Source organism: Pipistrellus hanaki (genome assembly GCF_964339955.1).
Source record: "Pipistrellus hanaki genome assembly, contig: scaffold_23, whole genome shotgun sequence".
NCBI classification, from domain to species: Eukaryota; Metazoa; Chordata; class Mammalia; order Chiroptera; family Vespertilionidae; genus Pipistrellus; species Pipistrellus hanaki.
This window is the reverse complement of record NW_028182304.1, coordinates 7,759,383-7,780,861: the sequence shown is the minus strand read 5'-3', so window position 1 is coordinate 7,780,861 and position 21,479 is coordinate 7,759,383. Positions and strand designations below refer to the sequence as shown.

The 21,479-nt window shown below is 42.7% G+C and overlaps 1 long non-coding RNA gene across 4 annotated transcripts; it reads left to right on the top strand.

The window, feature by feature from the left end:
* Positions 1-14,418: 14,418 nt before the first annotated feature.
* On the top strand, positions 14,419-20,256 carry LOC311615889. Of its 4 annotated transcripts, none has more exons than XR_014793817.1 (5): positions 14,419-14,484; positions 14,604-14,689; positions 15,291-15,470; positions 17,837-17,960; positions 18,890-20,253. It is a non-coding gene; the product is annotated as an uncharacterized lncRNA (long non-coding RNA). The 4 variants fall into 4 exon arrangements; XR_014793815.1 differs by having other exon boundaries at positions 14,424-14,484; positions 14,951-15,470; positions 18,890-20,256; XR_014793818.1 differs by adding an exon at positions 14,951-15,032 and having other exon boundaries at positions 14,430-14,689.
* Positions 20,257-21,479: the final 1,223 nt, after the last annotated feature.

Below are 21,479 nucleotides of genomic sequence, written 5' to 3'. Positions count from 1 at the left end.
CAGTCTTAGCTCGTGCACAGGCACTGGGAGAAGTTGATCCTGTCCACCAAGGCTCCATGGGCCTCGCCATGACCTCCCGGTGGAGCTCTGAAAGTACAGTGTCTGGCATCCAGACCCCACTCCATCAGAAACCTGCCAGGTCACCCCACAGATGAAAACCCACCATAACGCCATCTGCCCTGGCCAGGACTGAGGGTGTCTGAACAGACTTGCAGCCACGAAGGGAGAAGGTGACCCCTCAGCGGCTAAGATTTCCAGTGGGCAGGGGAGCTTCTCCTTGTGCTGCCTGTGACCTGAGATGAGCACATGAGAGACCCAGCAGGCCTCCAGACCTAACCACTGCCCAGCCTGGGAGAACCACACCCCCCCCTCGTTTCACCTCGTTCCCCCCTACACACACAGTGGCAAGGACAGATATGATATGATATGTCTACCAAGTAGCAAGGACTTATATCCACACAAGTGCTCCCAGGTGTGGCCGCCCTAGATTGGCAGGCACTAGACTATCATATGTTACCCAAGGTTACACACTGTGAGTGACAGTAGGAGTCAGAAGGGAGACTAGAGCCACTGTCTATGGCGAGTGAGACAACTTTTGTGGTAAGCTCTTCCAAAGACACACCCTGAGACCACCTGGAGACCAGCTTGCTCCAAGATCTGCAGTCAAGTGAGGTGATAGGTGCCTGGCTAAGGAATGCGGGTGCCTGGTGACCAGAGTTCTAGCTTCTGTATTGTCCTATCATTGAGGAAGTGACATCACGTGTGTAAAGTTCCATTACCCCATTGCTCCCATCACTTACAGAACAGACTTACACAAAACTACTCAAGACCTGACTCCTGTCCCATTGTTTCCAGTTCCTAATTAAAAGGGAAAAAAGGGGGGGGGGGGGCACCTCAGGATTCCTGAATGAGCTCTGTCTTCACTCTAAGCCTTTACCCATATAGGAACCCATGATTGGAAAACCTTACATCCCATTCCACTGGTTTCCAAAAACAAGAACCAGTCATAAGATCCTTGTCCTGGACTTAGAATTCTGGGGTGGGTGTCCCATCAAGGTCCCCAGGTCAAAGACCTAGAAGAGTGGCTGGACATTCCCAGGACAAAACTCTCTCAGATGCCACAAGATTTGGAGGCCCTGAAATAAGCTCTACAACCCAGTTCCCTTAAGTGATTCTGCATCTGCAGGAATCTGGTGAAAGTAAAGGTATGTTGAGAGTCTGGAAACCACCACCAGGACCCATAGTCTCAGGCTGCTGAGGGCCTTTGCCCAGCCCCAGACCCGGTGATGCCTGCATTACATCAGAGCTTTCACAGGACTTCTCCATCATGTCCCTAACTGCTATCTTCTCTCTTCTAGTATGTTCTTCCTCTGAGAAGTTTTGAGAAAAGTTAGAAACCTAACTCACACCATGCCCCTCTTTGGATCACAGTCATTAATGGCAGCACTTTCCTGCAAATGAAAGTAAAAACTCCTCACACAAAACTTTGCTTCATCTTTGCTTCCTTTAGGTGTAAAACAGACTGGGATTTCCCCAATCATCCCTCCTCAGTCATACCACCCTGGCCTTACATACTGTCTTTTCAGCCTGTCACCTTCTCCCATCCAGTCACACCATGTGGCAACCTCAAGTAACTCACTGTTCAGACACTGAGACCTGGACTGCAGGAGTGTTTGGAGGGTAAATGAGGTGAGGCTGAGTTGAACTCTGGTAGCAGAAAGTCATATGGGAGGCAAAGAGAATTCAATTTTGTCCTGTTACTCAACCATCCTCAGACACACAACTGCACTGTGGGGAAACAGCCTCTGATGGCCCCTGACTCAGCACTGGAGACTCTGATTCTGTGAACACACTGCATAGGTCAAATTCACCACCAAGAGAAAGACTGGAAGTCAAACTGAAACCAATGAGCACAGGGATAATGCGCCTCTCCTGGGCTTCATTGACTAAACCCAGCCCCCCTTAGTGCATGGCCCTTTGGGTAATGTAGCAATCTAGCCTTGCATGTGGCACTAGGATCCCAATCACCCACTGACCATTGGGAATATTGTTGTGGTGAGTGCAAGTGGCAACTGACAACTTTAGGTTTTAGGAGATCGTCACAGGTTTCTAGGGAGTGTTGTCTATAAAACTTAACTCCTGTTTGGAAACATTATTTCAGATTCCGTGACTCTTAGAATGCTCCCTCTGGTGAAAAGTATTATTTCAATTATTTCTTAAGACTACAAATCTAAATGGATAAATATTTGCAAAGGTATTTTAATTGACTTTTACAGAGAGAAGAATGATAGAAACACAGAGTGGCTTCCTTCTCCATGGCCCCCTAATGGGCTACAGGCCATAACCACAGCAGGTGCCCTCAAATAATAACTGAACCAATAATTTTTCTGTGCATCGAACTATACTCAACAAGCTGAGACATTTCAGCTTGGCTCTTTTTTTTTGTTTTTTACCATCAAAACATTACATCATTAAGAGGAAAGCAGGCTATGAGGGAATATATCCAACTGGTTTAAAACAAAAATGTGGCAAGATGGCTGCTCTGGTAGGCAACTAGCCGCAGCCGCACACAACAATTTTAATAAAATACAACTAAAATATAAAATGGACATTACCCAGAACTACAGGAAAGTCGACTGACTGGAAATCCTACAACAAGAAGCAAGGAGAAAACCAGAAGGAAGCACGGAGGAGCTGGAAAAGCCCAAGGTACGGAGACACGCGGCGCGCGCGGAGAGGACGGAGCCGGAGAGGAGGGGGGCCGAGTGCCTGGCGGGTGTTCCCTAGCGGGAAGGAGAGAAAACTCCGACTGTGCTGGGCCCCCAACTGCTCTGAACCCCTGTTCTGGGCCAGACCCCGGGGACTCAGGCTCAGCCATAGGGAGCTGGGCTGTAAGTCGGAACCCCGGGGTAGCGGAGAAAGGAGGTCCCGGAGGCGCGCACACTGCTCCCAGAGAAGGGACGGTCGGCTGTGCCGCGGGATTGCCCTGACGGGAAGGAGACTGGGGCTCCAGTCTGCTCTGAACGCCACCTCCAACTCCACTTCCAACTGAACTGAACCCCAATACCGGGCTCATTGGGGGAGAGCATAGACTGTTTGGCAGCAGGCGAAAATCGAGGGCACCTTTCTCTCAGAGGCGCCGGCAGCGAGCACTGAAGGACCCGCATAGGGCGGGGCTGACGGAAGCCAAAGCTGCAGGCTCCACCCTGAAACCCCGTCCCATCTTTAACTGTGAAATGCGACAACAAAATAGATCACAAACGAAAGAAATGGAGGACAAAAAGCGTCTGGATATAGAGTTCAAATCTACGCTTATAAGGTTTTTCAAGAATTTCCTAGAAAAGATGGATAAGGCCTATGAGGATATGAAAAGAGATCAACTAGAATTAATAAGGAGTCAACAAGAAATGATAAGGGATCAACAAGAAATAAAGAATACATTGTCTGAAATAAAAAATATTCTACAGAGTCCTAAAAACAGAAGGGAAGATCGCAAGAATCAAGTCAAAGATTTGGAACATAAAGAGCCAGAAGACACTCCTCCACAGAAGCTAGAAGGCAAGAGAATCCAGAAAATTGAAGATAATGTAAGAAACCTCTGGGACAACTTCAAGCGAACCAACATCAGAATTATGGGGGTTCCAGAAGATGAGAGAGAGCAAGATATCGAAAACATACTGAAAGAAATAGTGACAGAAAACTTCCCCCACCTGGTGAAAGAATTTGACTTACAAGTCCAGGAAGCGCACAGAACTCCAAACAAAAGGAATCCAAAGAGGACCACACCGAGACACATCATTATTAAAATTCCAAGAGCAAAAGATAAAGAGAGAATATTAAAAGAAGCAAGAGCAAAGAAGGTAGTAACTTATAAAGGAGCACCTATACGATTGTCAGCTGACTTCTCAACAGAAACCATGCAGGCCAGAAGGGAATGGCAAGAAATATTCAAGGTGATGAATAGCAAGAACCTACAGCCAAAAATAAGCTACCCAGCAAAGCTATCACTCAGAATCGAAGGCCAGATAAAGAGCTTCACTAATAAAAAAAAGCTAAAGGAGTTCATCACCACCAAACCAGAATTATATGAATTGCTGAAGGGGGTTCTTTCAGAAGAGAAAGTAAACAAAGATAAAAATTATGAACAACAAATACGTAATTATCAACAAGTGAATCTAAAAACCAAGGAAATTAAAAAAATCTGATGAACAATATTAACTGTTGAATATAATAGAATCAGAGGTATGGAAGGGGAGTGAACTGACGATTCTTGGGGAAAAGGGGAGAGGGGGGCGTGGGAAGAGACTGAACATAAACTGTGCACCTATGGATGAGGACAATGGGGAGAGGGGAAAGGGCAGAGGGTGGGGTGGGAACCTGGTGGAGGAGAGCAATGGTGGGGGGGGGGGAAGGAACATTTGTAATAATATGAAAAATAAAAACTTATTAAAAAAAATAAATAAAATAAAATAAAATAAAATAACAGCAAAAAAAAAAAAATGTGAAAGGATATGTAGGCCAACACATTGACATTTTCTATTTTGTCTGCATGTCTGTCATCACTACACACTGTGATGTTAAGGAGCTAAGAGTTACAGAATGTTTACTACATGTGCCAAGCTAATTCATGCTTCACATGAATTATTATTTCATTTAATCCTCTTTGCAATCTGAGATGGCTTCACCATCTATTTGATGGGGAGGGAATTCAGGCTCAGAATCTCAATATAAATTGATCCTTTGTAGAGTTAATAAAAGCAAGGCTGGAAGACAAACTCATGTGTCTAACCATCTTGCTCTGACTTCCAATTTTAGGCTCTGCTCACTTTTAGAGGGTGGAATCGGAGATGCATTTCGATTAGGACAGACTCAATATTTTGTGGGTAATGAGCACCTCCAAAGCTTTAGTGGCTTAGGGTAAAGAAGGTATCTTTCTTGTTCATAGCACATGAACACCCTTGTTCTGCTGGAATCTGGATAAAGGAGCAGCCAACATGTAGGTTCATGCTGGGTGTTATCAGAGATAGACAGAGAGGGTGGCTGGTCTCACTGGTTCCAAACTCTTCTGTTAAAGGTTACAGGCTTGACTCCCACATTTTATTGGTCAAAGCATATCACAGGCTGCAGCCAACATCAGGGTCTGTAGCAGAGCCTGACCTACTTGATGAGCCACAGGAAGGGAACACATGGTGCCAGCCTCTTTTAAGACTGCCTAGGGGCAAAGGAGAGGAGTGGGGACTGGTAAGAAATGACAGTGGAAGTCAGACAGGACAGTTTGCTTTCTCCTCGTCCACTTAGACTTTGTCCCCCAGCTGCCCAATACTTAATATTCATAGTTTTGAACTTCAAAAAGAAGGAGTTTGGTCAGATATCATTGGCAAAATCTCAGAACCAACTTCTGAGGTAAATCCCTGCTGCCAGGGTTCCCCCATTGTGGTGGACATGAAGACCACATGTTAATATTATTGACTGGGAAGGTTACTGGACTGCAAGCATTCCAGTGTCCATGTTCTTTTATATCAGTGTTTCCCAAACTTCTCTCATGATGAGAATCACCTGGTGGAGTTGTTAAAACACAGATTCCTGAATCCCAACTAAGAAGTGCTAAACTAGAATTTTTGAGAACATATAGGTAAAATTGCATACCTAACTTAGTGCTCTGTATATAAAATCTGTCTTAGAGCACTAGTTAAGTATACAATTTTACCTATATGTTCCCAAAAATTCTAGTTTAGCACTTCTTAGTTGGGATTCAGGAATCTGTGTTTTAACAACTCCACCAGGTGATTCTCATCATGAGAGAAGTTTGGGAAACACTGTTTTATATTAACTGTTGTCACTACACTGCCTCCAAGATTCGTTGTCATTTGCATTGCCCATGTGAGTGCTCCATCACGTGGAGCTGATTGGAAAACGCTGACATTAACATCCATAGTGATCCTGTGGTTTCCCTTCATTCTGTGCAGGAACCTGTGCTAAGTGTGGTCCCTTCATATTTTCCCCATTCCCACTTCAGAGAGCACTGAGCCCATTCTGCCTCCTGGCCCCATTGTTACCAGGTGTTCATGCACACTCAGTAAATGATCAGAGATTGGAGATCCGGGAGTGATGCTCAGAGCAGCTTAGGCACCTTCATCTATAAGGTGTTGGCCAAGATTTCCCATGGGCATGGGGATGACCTGCTCACCAGGGACTGGCAGTCCCAAAGGAACCCCAGCCTGTACCATGGGTGTTCAATTCCTCATTTCCAAGGGGGACTCAGGGACCTAGGAATTTAACCACTCAGCTCTCCCCATATGGACACACCCACTTATAAAATTTCTAGGAAACCAGTATCCTCCAGACCTCCTCAAAGGCCTAGAGTCTTTCCAAAACAGCACCTCCACACTCTATAAGTCCTTTCTGTTATCAGACTCTTCCCCAGGTCCCCACCTTCTGCCATCATAAGGTTCAATGAATTGCCCTTCACTTCATCCATCCTTGGGGCCTGAGATCCGACCCCCAAGGGGAAACCAGAGCCTGGAAGACCAGGGACAGAAGCTGCTCAGTCTGGAGTTCAGGAAGAACATATTGTCCTCTCCATCACCACTCAGGATGTTTCCTATGAAGCTGACTGTTGCCACGGTGTGCAGCCACACGAACTCATAGGGAAACATACAGACAACAGAAGCAGGGAAAACACTCAGGTACAGAGCACTCACAGCCTATGGTGGGCACTCACGTGCAGAGCTTATGGCAAGGCTCATGGGGACCCACAGTGTAGACACTAGTAACACCTTGTTGGGAACATACACACAACACACAGATAAGAAAATACAGGGTCACTCAGCATGTACCACAGGGCATATCCACACACAATGGACACATACAAGCACACACCTGGCCAGACTCGTATGGACACAGAACACAGACACAAAGAGGACACAAACAGATGCAGATACAATTAGGAACACTCAAAGGGGAAGCCAATTCACACATACAACCAACACACAACATGCAAAACAAACAATTCCCCAAATGTTGAGTCATATTAATTCACTGTCTTGAAAGAATTAGAAAGATTTAAGGTGCTTTCCTGGCCATGTGGCTCAGTTACTTGGAGTTTTGTTTTATATATCCATTCAAATAAAAGTACAGGTTTGGTTCCTAGTAAAGACACATACCTAGGTTGCAGATCCATCTCTGATTGGGTCATTGATGAGAGGTAACCGATTAATATTTTCTCTCACATCGATATTGCTTTTCTTCTCTCTATTGATCCCTTCCTCTCTCTCCAATCAATAAACCTATCATCTGGTGAGAATTTAAAAAGGAAAAAAAAATATTTAAGGTTTTGAGTTTTCAAGAACATACTGTTAACTCTAAATCCATCTCTTTAGAACAGTTATCTGAATACTCTGAACTCAGAAGTCTGTCTTCTTTCCCATGAGGGACTAAGAGAATCAATATAACGGATCTTAGAATCCTTTCTAATTTTGTTTTAAACAAATAGGATAGGCTTATGTATAATCTTTCATAACCTGTTTTTATCTTTATCATATGATATTTTTTATATTAAAAACAAGAAATTGGCCTCCTGGGATGGTTCAGTATGAAAAGTATGGTCCCATTTATAGAAAGGTTTCCAGTTGGATTCTCAGGGAGGACACAGGAAGGGGGGGCATGGGAGCTCAGTCCTCTGTGTGAGTGCTTGTGGAAGACAGCTGATGAGAATTTGTCTCTCACTTTCACCTTCCTCTCTATTTAAAAACAATTAAATAATGTTTATATAAATCTATTAGTATTTGTGGTCTTCAGGAGTAATTGAAATAATACATTTCACCTCAAGGAGCATTCTGAGCTTCACAGATTCTGAAATAATATCTCCCAACAAAAAGTCAATTTTAGACAACACTCCCCAGACACCTGCCAACACTCACTGAAGCCTAATGTAGTCATTTTCCAGTGACACTCCAGCTCCCAAACACCAACATTCACCATAGTCAGTGAGTGACTGTGAGAGAAGTTAGCTTGACACATAATCAGACAGGTCAGGGGTCCAGTGCAAAACAAAGGCAGGTGTAACATGGGCAGGGGCAGACATGGCAGTTTGAACAAGCCTAATGATAGACACCAACCATGCAGAAATAATAAAATGTTTCTGAACTCAAAGCAAAAGGCATGGAGGACTAGGAAGTGTCTTCAACAATAAGGTGAACTGAAGCATAGAAACAGGAAAATTTCAGGTTCCTTGATGGGAAGTAATAAGAGAGGGAATCAATCAGGTGATGACAAGAATAGATGGAGACAAAGCTTATAGCAAATATCTACCCCTAGTCCACAAGTCTTCATGACCAACCCATTCTTGGGCCCCCTCCCTGCATGGGGAGTCTGAATCTGCTTGCAATAAATTTGACACATTTTTGCTGAGATATTCTGGTCAGTGATTTCATTCTCTGGCTTCACAAGACAAGAACACGGAAAAATCCTCACTTCACCATTCCTGTTACAAATTTGGATGGAAATTCCACCTGGAAGGATTCAAACAGTATATTAAATAAAAGGCAATGCACCTAATTATGACTGGGTTTAGCCAATAAAATCCAGGTGAGAGGCATACTATCCAGGTACACGTGGTTAGAGCTGGACTTCCTGTGTTTTTATCTGGTGGTCAAGTTGACCTCTTTGGTCTTTTTCTAGAGACAGGCTTCAGAGCACCAGTCCTCCATTAAGTTCACACATCTGAGGCTTGTTGAGTACAAACAGGCCAGGATTGGGGCCTCTGTGCCTTCCAGACTGCTCTCTGCTTACAGAGTTGGGCTCACCTGATTTAACCCTCCAGTCTTGGGTGCCAGTGCCTCTCAGGTCCTGCAGCTCAGGCCGCAGCATCAGGGACAGTGAGTTGCTCCTGGGTAACACAGAGTATGATGGAGAAAGAAGGTGACAGGCTGCAATATCACCACGTGAAGAGTTGGTGGTGTGACAGAGCTGGAAGGATTTTGGAAACTCGGGCCTTGTTTTGTGTCTAAAGGCAACAAAGAAGACGAGGCAAAGTTTCAAATAAGGAATTTTACTTTCATTCTCGGGAAACAGGGCCATGGATGGTCCTGAACAAAAGAGGGACATTGTGTGAGGTAGGGTTGTAACTTTCCTAAGCAGCTCAGAAGAAGAATAGACTAGAAGAGAGAGGACAGCAGTTAGGGACAGGAACAAGTCCTATATAAGATAAAGTTATTGGCAAGAATGTGCACTGAGAATTGAGACCTGAAGTAGTGCAGTCATCTTCAGGTCATGTGGCCACATTGGCTGGGCAAGGGTACTGAGCAGCCTGAGCTCATGGATCCTGGCGGTGATTTCCAGGCTCTCAACACACATTTCTATTTCCACAAATTTCTGCAAATGGAACAACTCTCGGGGGTACTGATCTGTGGAGCTGGCTTTAGGGCCTCATTCTTTTATGATCCTGATACTGCCTAGTCCTTGGATCTGGAACACTAATTCCAGAATCCTAAGTCCAGGTCTAGGGTCCTGTGAGTGGTCCCTGTTTTTGGCAATTAGTGCAATGATATGTTGGAGGTCCTCCCAGGCACAGTTTCCAGAATGTGCAAAGGCTTGAGGTGGGTCAGGGAGAGAGATAGAGAGAGATAGAGAGAGAGAGAGACAGAGAGAGAGACAGAGAGAGAGACAGAGAGAGAGAGAGAGAGAGATCAATGATAAGATAGAATTATTGATCAGCTGCCTCCTGCACACCCTGCTCTGTGGAACGACCCTACAAACTGCGCATGTGCCCTGACCAGGATTCCAATCTTTACTTCTAATCTTCACTTTCAGGTTGATGCTCAACCACTGAGCCACACTGGCTGGGCTGATGGCAATACTCTTCACTGCTTGTCAATATTTGCTGCTATTGAGGCTGGGCTGGTCCTCCCAAGAAATGAGAAGAGGGATGGTCATGCCTATATAGGGTTACCATTTTAATTTTGTAATAGCAAAGGGATATCTAGGATTTATATGGGACCACATTGCAAGGCTTTCCTTAGATATATGTATAGCTGGAAATGCACTTTTTTAAATGTACACTATTTGGTGAAGTTGAACATGATGTAAAGCTGAAAAACATCACAGATGAAATAGGGTTCTCTGTTACCCACATCCTTGATGGGAAAAAAAGTAGGCTTGTTGATGTGAGTATGCCAAACAGACAGATAATTTTCTTATTTGAGTAACTATATATATATTGGGTCGGCAGCTAAGTAATTGCGGATTTTTAAAAGAAAATCAAAGACAATTTTTTTCATGGAACTAAATAACTTTATTCTGTAATGTATTGCCCATTTTGATCAATGACCTTTTGCCATCTTTCAGGCAGCATCATAATCCCACGTTCAAAAAACTTCTGGTTTTTATTAGCAAAAAACTGAATCAGGTACGATTTGACATCATCATCATTATTGAAATTTTTACCATTCAAGGAGTTTTGTAAAGATCGAAACAAAAAGTAATCAGATGGTGCAAGGTCAGGACTATATGGTGGATGTGGCAAAACATCCCAACCAAGCTCCATTAATTTTTGCTGAGTGACCAAAGATGTGTGTGGCCCTGCATTGTCATGATGGAATACAACACCTTTTCGATTTGTCAATTCGGGCCGCTTTTCTTTAACTGCATTGTTTAATTTCATTAGTTGTTCAATGTAGACATCAGAATTGATCGTTCGGTTGGGTGGTAAGAGTTCAAAGTAGACAATTCCTTTGTAATCCCACCAAACTGATAACAAAACCTTCTTTTGATGAATATCAGCTTTTGATGTTGTTTGAGTTGGTTCACCTGGCCTGCTCCACGATCTTTTCTGCTTGATATTGTTGTAAACAACCCATTTTTCATCGCCAGTTATCAGTCGTTTTAAAAATGGATCATTTTCATTATGTTTCTTTAGCAAATCGCAGCTGCTAATGCGTTGCGTTAACTGTGATTCTTTCAGTTCGTGAGGAACCCATGTATCGAGTTTTTGAAAATAGCCAAGTTGTTTCAAGTGATTTTCAATGCATGTATGTGATACATGAAGCTTCTCTGCAATCTCACGTGTTGTACTGTGACAGTCCGAATTGATTATTGCTTTGATTAGGGCGTCATCAACTTCAACTGGATGACCAGAGCGTTTTTCATCTTTGAGTGAAAAATCACCAGAACGAAATTTGGCAAACCAATTTTGACACTGCCGTTCTTTTAAGGCTTCGTCACCATAAACAGCACATAACTTTTTTATGAGCTTGTGATGCATTTTTCCCTTTGCGGAAATAAAAAAGCAAAATATGACGAAAATGTTCCTTTTGATTTTCCATTTTTCAACAAACACCAAACGAAAACTACAAAACAGATCAAAAAACTTTTTTTTACTGATTAACAGTTGAATAGCCAACTATCAAATATAAAATGTGTTTTACATTTGTACTACGTCTGCAAACCTAAAAATTCAACTGAAGCCATATATGTGTGAAACCCGCAATTACTTAGTTGCCGACCCAATATATATATAAGCTGCATTTTTATTACATTTTGAAAGCAAGGGAGAGGGAGAGAAACAGAAATCATCTCCTTCCTGCATGACCAATTATTGGGTATTCAGGAAGGCATGTGCCCTGACCTGGAAGCAAACCAGTGGCTTTCAGTGAGCATAATCTCACCCAACAAAATGAGGCACAAGAGGCCAGTTTATATCTGTGCTGTTATTTATAAATTATTGTATTATTTTCAGTAGCAACAATTTTGGTTAGTAGCTGACCAAAGTGCTGTCAAGATGTGGTAAATCTACATTTGCCACATCTTGACAGCACTTTGGTCAGCTTTCTGCTTCCCAACCCTCCATTCAGGCATTGATTTACCTTCCTGTACAATAGAGTTGTTCATAATTTTATTGGCACTATAAGGTGAATTCTCTTTAACGAACACTGGCTTCCTTCATGCTACACAAATATTTTGAGATTTAACACTATTATTTATGCAAATAGTTATTTTTTTATTCCTAGGAAATATTGAATTCTTTGGATAATCACTTTAACTATTGAGTTGTCTATGGTTTCAGTTATTTCTACATTTGGGGTTTTATATATTCAACATCTGGGCCCTAACCGGTTTGGGTCTGTGCAAAGAGCATTAGCTTGTGTAGGAGGCGGCTAATCACTGTTTCTTTCTCATCAATGTTTCTAACTCTATCCCTCTACCTTCCTCTCTGTAAAATAATGAATAAAATATATTCAAAACAATTTTTTAAAAATTAAACAGCTGGGGATGTTGTATTCTGTTCTTTCTACAGGTGTTTGTCTTAGGTATCATTCTGTTCCAGGTGACTGTGAGTGTGTCACATTTTAACATGTGGGGAACTGTGATCTAAAGTGGTTCAATTACTTGGCCTTCCCACCACCCACAATAATGAAAATTCCGTTTTTTCTGCAACCCTGCCAGAGCATGTGAAGGTAAATCTTTTTCAATACTAGCCCCATCAGTGAATATTGTTAAATTGATTTCGTTTTAATCCCGTGTCCCTAAAAATGTTTGGTGGTGATCATTTCTTTTTTTTTTTTTTAAAGATATATTTTATTGATTTTTTACAGAGAGGAAGAGAGAGGGATAGAGAGTTAGAAACATCGATGAGAGAGAATCATCGATCAGCTGCCTCTTGCACACCCCCTACTGGGGATGTGCCCGCAACCAAGGTACATGCCCTTGACCGGAATCGAACCCGGGACCTTTCAGTCCGCAGTCCGACGCTCTATCCACTGAGCCAAACCGGTTTCAGCCATTTCTTCATGCAGTTCTTTACACTGTCTTTATCTCCTTTGGCAAAATGTCTGCTCGGGATTTTTGTCTACTTTTAAAGTTAATTTATTTTTCTTTTTTTTTAAGTTAATTTATTATTTTAACCAATAGGAAGACATTGCAGCCTCTAAGACATATGTTTGAATTTCACTCGTTCCTCAGTGACTCAAGCGACTTCTTTGCCATATAAAATTCTTGGTTTGGAATTCTATGTACAAATAGTTTTTTCTCAATTTTTACTTTATGTATGAGTTATAGCCCACTCTTACAATACACTTATAAGTTTAATTGCATTGTTCACATTCTCTACTGGTGGTCTTTAAGTATAAGCATTTAATAATACATTAAGTGAAGTCTAGGAAATAGTGCACATTACAAAAGTGCATTCCCTTGCTTGTCAGTTATACATACACCTAAGTAACGTCTTGAAATGTGGATCCATATAAATCCTAGATATCCCTCTGTTGTTAGAAAATTAAGATGGCAACCCTATATAGACACGACCATCCTTCTCCTCGTTTCTTGGGAAGACCAGCCTCACATTAGTGGCAGCAAATATTGGCAAGCAGGATTTTGCTGCCGTAAATACTCATCACCACAGTTTGGCACGTCAAACTGCCAAAATGATGCTATTGAACATGATTTAATATATTTCATTAGTACATCATATTTTATTTTCAGCACACTTGATACAGTAGCAATGAATATGCATGAGAACATTCATAATTAAACAGCTGAGTTATTGGAAAGTGACAAGTTTTAAACATTTTTAAAACATTTGATATAACTGTAATTAACTTAAATTTTAAATATATATATTTAAATTAGTTTTTTATTAGAGAAGAGAGAGACAGAAACACCAATGATGTGAGAGAATCACTGATTAGCTGCCTCCTGCACGACTCCACCCCCACACTGGGAATTGAGCCTGCAACCCATGTTGTGCCCTGACCAGAATAAGAACCACGACTTCCTGGTTCATAGGTCAATGCACAACCATTGAGACACACCAGCTGGGCTTCATTATTTAAAAAAAAAAAAAAAAAAAAAAAGTGTAGTTTACATTGTTGATACTATTACGAATAACTCCAATTTCCACCCTGTGTATTCTTGGTGGATCACTTGCAGTCCTAATATCCTCTTCCCCTAGGAGATCTGTCCACCTTTTAAAATGAGCTAAGCCTATGGATGCGTCTTTTTTTTTTTTTTTTATAATATATTTTATTGATTTTGTACAGAGAGGAAGGGAGAGAGATAGAGAGCTAGAAACATCAATGAGAGAGAGTCATCGATCAGCTGCCTCTTGCACACCCCTACTGGGGATATGCCCGCAACCAAGGTACATGCCCTTGACTGGAATCGAACCCGGGTCCCTTCAGTCCCCAAGCCTACGCTCTATCCATTGAGCCAAACCGGTTTCGGCTATGGATGCGTCTTATTGCTCCCCAGCCATCACTCTTTCTGCACAACACTTGTATTCACCTAACTCATTGGTTTGGTTTCTAGCTGGGCTCCACTGTTTAGAAAACTACATTACCCAGAAAGAACTGCACAAGTGTGGGCGGAGCCAAAGGAAATTATATAGCCTGTGCATCCAGTTGGGCCGGGACTTCTGCTTTCCTCCTCACAGTTGTCATTTTAACTTCTTAGGTTGTTGTTCACAGATTCTCAGGCTTCGGGGCACCAAAGGTGAGTAGAAGGAGGCCTGGGAGGCCACCGCCTGCGGTACAGGGTGTGTTTGAGGTACCTGGAGCCCCAACAGCCCGAGATTGGCATTGACCTGCCTCCCGGTACCTTTCTGCTCACAGGGTCCCTGCAGCCTGACCCCCTGAACCTTCTAGCCTGGAGAGCAGTCCTCTCAGGTCCTGCCGCCCAGGTCCCCGCGCTCAGGATGGTAAGTCCCTCCTGGTACATGGGTGATGGGGAAGAGGGTTAAAGGCGGCAGTGCCACCTTGTAAGGAGACGATGGTGGGACTGAGCAGGGAGGATTGGGAAACCCAGGCCTGTTTTGGGTGTAAAGGAAACAAAGAGCTGAGCTGTGGTATTTGCATGAGGAGTTTTACTTTCATTCTCAGAACGCTGGGGCCTTAGATGGTTGTGAAAAAAGAGGGACATTTTCGGAGGCAGAATTCTAACTTTTCCTAACATTGCTCAGAGGGAAAACAGACTAGAAGACAGAGGACAGCAGCTGTGGACAGGAAGGGGAAGTCCTGTAAATGATAAGGGAACTGGAAAGAGTAAGTACTGAGATCTGAGCCCTGAGATCATACAGGCATCTGGAGGGCACCTGGCCTCTGGGCTGGGCAAGGGTACTGAGCAGCCTGAGCCCATGGAGCATGCTGATTGCCAGGCTCACAACAGACCATAATCTTTCTACAAATTCCTGAAAAAACAGAAATGATTATGTGTACAGGTTTGTGGAACTTATTTCAATGCTTCACACACTTGTGGCCCCTGAGATAGTAGAGTTATGGGACTGTCACCCTCTCTTGTAGCCCTTGGATCTGAGGACTTTGAACAGACACCAAGCCCAGAATCCTAAGGCCAGGACTAGGGCTTCATGATGTGGACCTTGTTTCTGACAACCAGTGTAGTGAGTATGAGGTCCTCCAGACATAGGTTCCAGAATGGGCAAAGGCTTGGAGTAAACAGTGAGCTGAATCAGAAACCTGCAGGTATGTTTTTAAAATACATATATATTTTTATTGATTTTAGATGTAGAAAGGATGGGGGTGGCAGTGAGAGAGACAGAGCAACAGGGATGAGCAAAAAACAGGGATTGATTGCCTCCTGCACAATCTCTACTGTGGATCCAGCCCAAAACCCTGGCATCTGACCTCACAGCAGTGCATGGGTCTATACTCACCAAAATCATCTAGGACAGTATATCACTTTAATACAGGGAATCATGGTCAAGTTGGTAATGGTAGTAGTAGTTCAGAAGGGACAGTGTGAGCCTGAGAACTGGCTTTCTTCCTGGGGTCACTGTTTGTGAGAAGTGGGAGTCACAACACAGCACAGGGTCAAAAGTTGCATGTAACGTGTGAGGGAAAGAAATTGTTCAGCAGTGGCCAAAGCCTTTAAAAGATGAGTGAACTTGAGATTAGTGCAGGTCAAAGAGTAATTTAAATAAAATGAGACTGGGGCTGGTACATACTAACTTCTCTAAACTCTCACCAGGATTTTGTTGTGACTCTTGGTGTGGCCTGGCTGTGGGTGCTGTAATCAGTGTTGTGGATTAGCTAGGAGGCTTGAGTGGTCATCTATGAGACTCACTGGACATGGTGCAGAGGGCCATCAGGGCTGGGACTTGGGTGGACGTTAAGTGAGAGTTGTTGGCTGTGACTAGTGAAGGGACAAGTGAAGCAAAAAAGGAGGTGGGCAATATATATCTGAGATCTGATTATTGTTCTTAATAGTGGAGGTTGAAGGAAGTAAACAGTCATGGTGAGAGGCCTACATAGCAGGAATCCAGGCTGCCTCTATGAGTGTGGACTATGAGAGTCTGTGTAGTGCTTGATCCTGATTCAATATTGCAACCATTCTCTGGACCACACATGCTGAGTAATAAGTAAAAGGCCAGGAGATGAGTATGGGGAAGTGCTGAGGCCAGAGCTGTGGAAGTGCAGGCATGAGAGAAGTGTGGTAGAAAGAGTGATGTGCACTTGGTGAGGGAATGTGAATTCATGGCCAGAGCACCATGACATTGATATAAGAGTGACTGAAGGAAGTTTCTATTTCTGGTGGTTCCTGGATGTAACAATTAGGTAAACTTCTGGGTAATTGCCTGTAAATAGAGGTGCCTGGGTGCTAAATTCTAGGTTAAGAGCTTAGGTAACATTTAACTAACCACCTGCCTTTTGTTGTTGGTTTGACACACTGGTTTGACATAGTGGAGTTTTATAAGCCTGTTACCCAGGCTTATAAAACTCCACTGGCATGGGTAAGGAAGAAGCGTAAGAGAGAACTATATTTTGGAGGTGGTGAAGTGTAATTTTGGAAAAGAAGGTGATTAGGAAATAATTTATCCACAACATGGCATATTTGCATTTTCTTTGAAGTTGTGCCTCTGGAAAGGAAGCTGTGTGAGATGAATGTTGTTCAAGGAACTACCCGTGTTTCCCCGAAAATAAGATATCCTCTGAAAATAAGACCTACTTACAGGTTTCCTTCTGAGTGAAATATAAGGCATCCCCCTGAAAATAAGGCCCCCTCATAGGCTAACCATGAGAGATTTGGTCCACTGATTCTGAAAGAAATGGAGTCACAAGAAATTCACCAGGAAATTCAGGAATTGGATTGTTATGATGATGTTCCAAAAGATGATGACATGACTGTTATTGAATAAATGAGTAAATTCTTGATACTGTGGGATTCACAGTTTGTCTGGTTTGTGTTGACAACTACCGTACTACCGAACCATATACAGGTAATAAATTTCCTTTATTTTCATTTAACAATAAATATGTACCGTATTCTTCTTCATGGAAAAATAAGACATCCCCTGAAAATAAGACCTAGCACATCTTTGGGAGCAAAAATTAATATAAGACACTGTCTTATTTTTGGAGAAACAGGGTATGTGCAGCAGGTAGTACAAAGCAATGGCTTCACCACATTGGGATTGGTGTCAAGAGGGTGAAGTGAGATGTCATGTTTTTGGTGTCTTAGAGGAACAATCTGAGGGACTACAATGCTATCTTCTGAGAAAACAGTATCAAATCACTCACACTGTCTTTATGGCCAATATCCCTCACTAACCTATGTTTTTGACACCCAATCTATTGATAAGAGGCAGTGTGGCATACATGGGAGATCCAGAGCTCAGGTTTCTCCTATCTACTCAACTGCCTTAATTGTTTTTGGAAGAAAAATATCAGTGCAAATATAAAAACACAGTGGCTTTCATGGAATGAAGGCCTGGTATTTTCAAAGATGTGAAGAGTGGAAATAGCAGATGGGTGTGGAGGGTGGGTAGTAAATAGATTTATAACATAAGGAGTGACTCTGATCATGAGCTGTACTGTCCCCATTATGACAGGATGTGAACTTTGAGGACGTGGCCATTGCCTTCTCTCAGGAGGAATGGGGGCTCCTGGATGAGGCTCAGAGACTTCTGTACTGCGATGTGATGTTGGAAGTGTATACACTTTTATCATCTGTAGGTAAGACCCTCAAATTATCCCAGTGACCTGAGGTGATGACCTCTCTTCCTTTATTCCTCAGGCATAGCTTTCTCTTTTCCACAGCCAGAACATTGCCTCCGCTAATTTCCCACACAGTCCTGTCAAATGTGCTGAGGCTTCCAGCCTGAGCAAAAGACTCCGTGATCATTCATAACACCTGTTATCTCAAAAAGTACATTGTTAGGAAGTGATGTATCTTGCAATGAGCTTAATAGGTCCCAGTGTGGACTTTCTCTTTCAAGGGAGGCTGACAATGTCCACATGCACAGCTTCAACTTCTGACCTCTTTCTCTAGGTAAGGGTTCTTTGTGGCAGCTTCTGCCATGTTATGGTTTTTACCAACATGGGCTTTTCTTGTAAGGCCCCCATTACAACGTTGTAATATTTTCTTCCCTGTATACTATAGTAAGCTGTGTTGCACTGGCCCAGTGCTGACTGCTCACTACTTCACCACCTGTTACTCTTCACTAGTGCTTCTGCAGTATTCTACAACATTGACTAGCACATGTGTTACATGGAGCACATATGTGCTAAGTAGTTTTCAAAGCCACTCACTCCTTCATTGAATTTTATTTGGCATAAGAGGGAACTAACGTCTTACACAGCTCTCCTGGTCCCCAGCTGATAAACCGTGGTGAATGCTGTTAGTTGAAGGATGAGCTGGAAATCCATATTCTAATCCATGTGGTGCTTGCCATGTTTGTGTCATATTTATAGTGAGGCCTCTCTGTGTTTGGATCTTCATTAGCCCAAAAAGTCACAAGAGCCTCTTATTCATTATTCCTGCACATCTTTTATTTTCAGGCAATTGCATGGAACCAACGTGTGATGTGTAACACAGTTTTGCAATGGAACTTCCCCCTGTCACACAATCAACATTCATTTTCGCACCATTTCTCACTTTTCAGATTGTTGGCATAAAATGGATGATGAGGAGGCCTGTTCTGACCATAGTGTATCTATATAAGGAGAGCCACAGGACATGGCTTCTAAGCCAGCTCCAGCCACCCAGAGGACACTTCTGTGCAAGCAGTGTTTCTCTTGTGAAAAGATACTTTGCACCTGACTGAGTCACATTCAGCATACTTTGAGCAGAAAGCCTTCTGTAATGATGCATGTGTTGTCTACAATTCAGAGCTTCCCCAGCACCAGGCCACTCTCAACACTGAGGAGCTACACTGTGGCAGTGAGATTTCATAGGAATTTCTTGATGGAAAAAATCATCACCAGTGGGGTAACTGTGAAAATGCTGCCAGACACATCCTGAAAGTTGTTCAGTGTCAGGGTGAATTTTCTGGAGAAGTGATTTATGAATGTAAGAAAAGTAAAAAAGTGTTTGGACAAATCTCTACCCTCATTGGACATAAGAGAGTTCACCATGGTGAAAAGATGTATAAGTGTAGTGAATGTGAGATGTCCTTTTGTAGAAGGGCTCACTTGACTACACACCCCAGAGTTCACACTAGAGAGAAGCTATATGAGTGTACTGAATCTGGGAAGTCTTTTCGCCAAAAATCTAGCTTATTAAACATCTGAGTGTTCACACTGGAGAGAAGAATTAAATGTGTATGGGATGGTTCATTTTATTCACTAAAAATAACAACACTGAAGGGGACTGTTTGGGACCTATTTTTCTGAATTTAAAACTTTTTAATGGAATATATACTGTACTATATTCCTCATGTGTTTCCAGTACAAGTGAGGCTTGAAGGACATGCCCAGATCTACTGCTGATACATTTGTGGCTGAAGAGATTTCACTTCTACCACCTGGCTCACCTGAAGAGCGTGCGTCAGTCCCAACCCCTATGTGCTCAGGAGAAATGAATTCTATGTTTTCACTTATGGTTGAGTACATTATGATTATTCCAGCTCTTGACAGTATCTTCATTTCTTTCTCTTTGACTGGGGAATGCAACTGACTCAGGGTTTGTCCAGAGCACCCATCCACTTTCAGGGACATTGTGAGTCTCACATTATACTTTTATGAATTGTTTTACTTTATAATTTATCAGCCTGCAAATTTCTTACTATCTTCTGTTCTGGTTTATGATTTTTTAGTAAAGATATTTTTCTTTCATACCTTTTTTGTTTTTTTTTTTTTGTTTGTTTGTTTGTTTTTTGGTTATTTTCACTTCCAGGGATGAATGTCAAGCACAATTATGATCTATCATCATAGAGTTTACAGATTTTGTCTGAATTCCAAATTTTCTATGCTTTTGGAGAGACACCATAATGCTAGAAAATTACTCTTTGACCAATATTGGCTTATACATGCATTGTTGCCCATGGCCTTGAAAGAAAGACTGCTTGACTTTGTGGTTTCAGTTTGCATGTTTGATCTCAGCATATATGGGAATATAGGAGGCATCTATTTTTTTCTTCTCTTTCACATGATGTCTTTCTCAATCTCTCTCTTCCTCTCCCTTTTCTCTTGCACTTTCTCTCAAAATATCCTCAGATAAGGATTACCAAAAAATCCAAACCTTCACTCTGATTCCCTGAGATGGGGTCTCTGCCTGCACAGCTTCCCTTTGCTCACTCTTTCTTGCCTTTTCCTGGGATGTTCCCACTATAGTTAGGCACACTGTGTCCTTCCCAGGGTTTGACATGGAGGATGCCCATGCAAGGCCCTCAGGGAAATTTGAGTTCTGTGTTGCCAGAGATGTGTGAGCCAGGTCCTGTCTCCATCCAGAGGTCTCCAGCCTGTTCTTCCTCATCCTCCAGGTACATATCTTACTGCCAATGAACTGACTTCAGTATTTGTTAAAATCCCCCTGATGATTTGGGCCCCAAAATGAGTTCACCTTTAGAAAATTCTGCCTCAAGCCAACCCATTCATACCCATGAGACCCACTGGTGTTTAAGGCTTTTTTTTTCTTCTTAACTTTAGGGATTATTTTGCACGTTAATTTTTTTTTTAAAAAAACTAAAGCATGTCTCTCCTCTACTCCCGCACCAAGCCATTCCTGGAGGTAGCATGGATTCTCTAGGAATTGGTGCTGTGTATTTTTAATGGTGAAAACATACTGCAATACAAGCATTTCCAGAAGATGATGCTTGGTCTCAATGTAATTCCACATTCAGAGAATGAATTGTGGTTGGCGTGCCCCCTCCCTAAGTTTTGCCTTTGCATACAAAACCTGAAGTGAGGTGATAGTTCCTGGATTCTGGGTAATAGTGTGCTGCTGGGGTGTGTGGTTGAGGGGCACAGAGGTTGAATGCCTATGAACGTCTTTCTGCCAGCTCATGATCTAGGTTACTTGATTGGGTAGTGTGAGGGAAGACTGTAGGGATGAGAACTTGAATGAGGCTGGTTGGAGGCATAAGGGACACATAGAAAGACTGAGCCTGTGAATACTGTTGAGCCCAACTGTTTCAGACACCTCAAATACAGAGTCCCCTGTGCTTGGGAACTGGCATTCTAATGGAGGACAGTGCAAATAGAATGGACCAGGATACCTGTGACAAGTGACAGCAGCTTTGGGGGAAAAAGAAA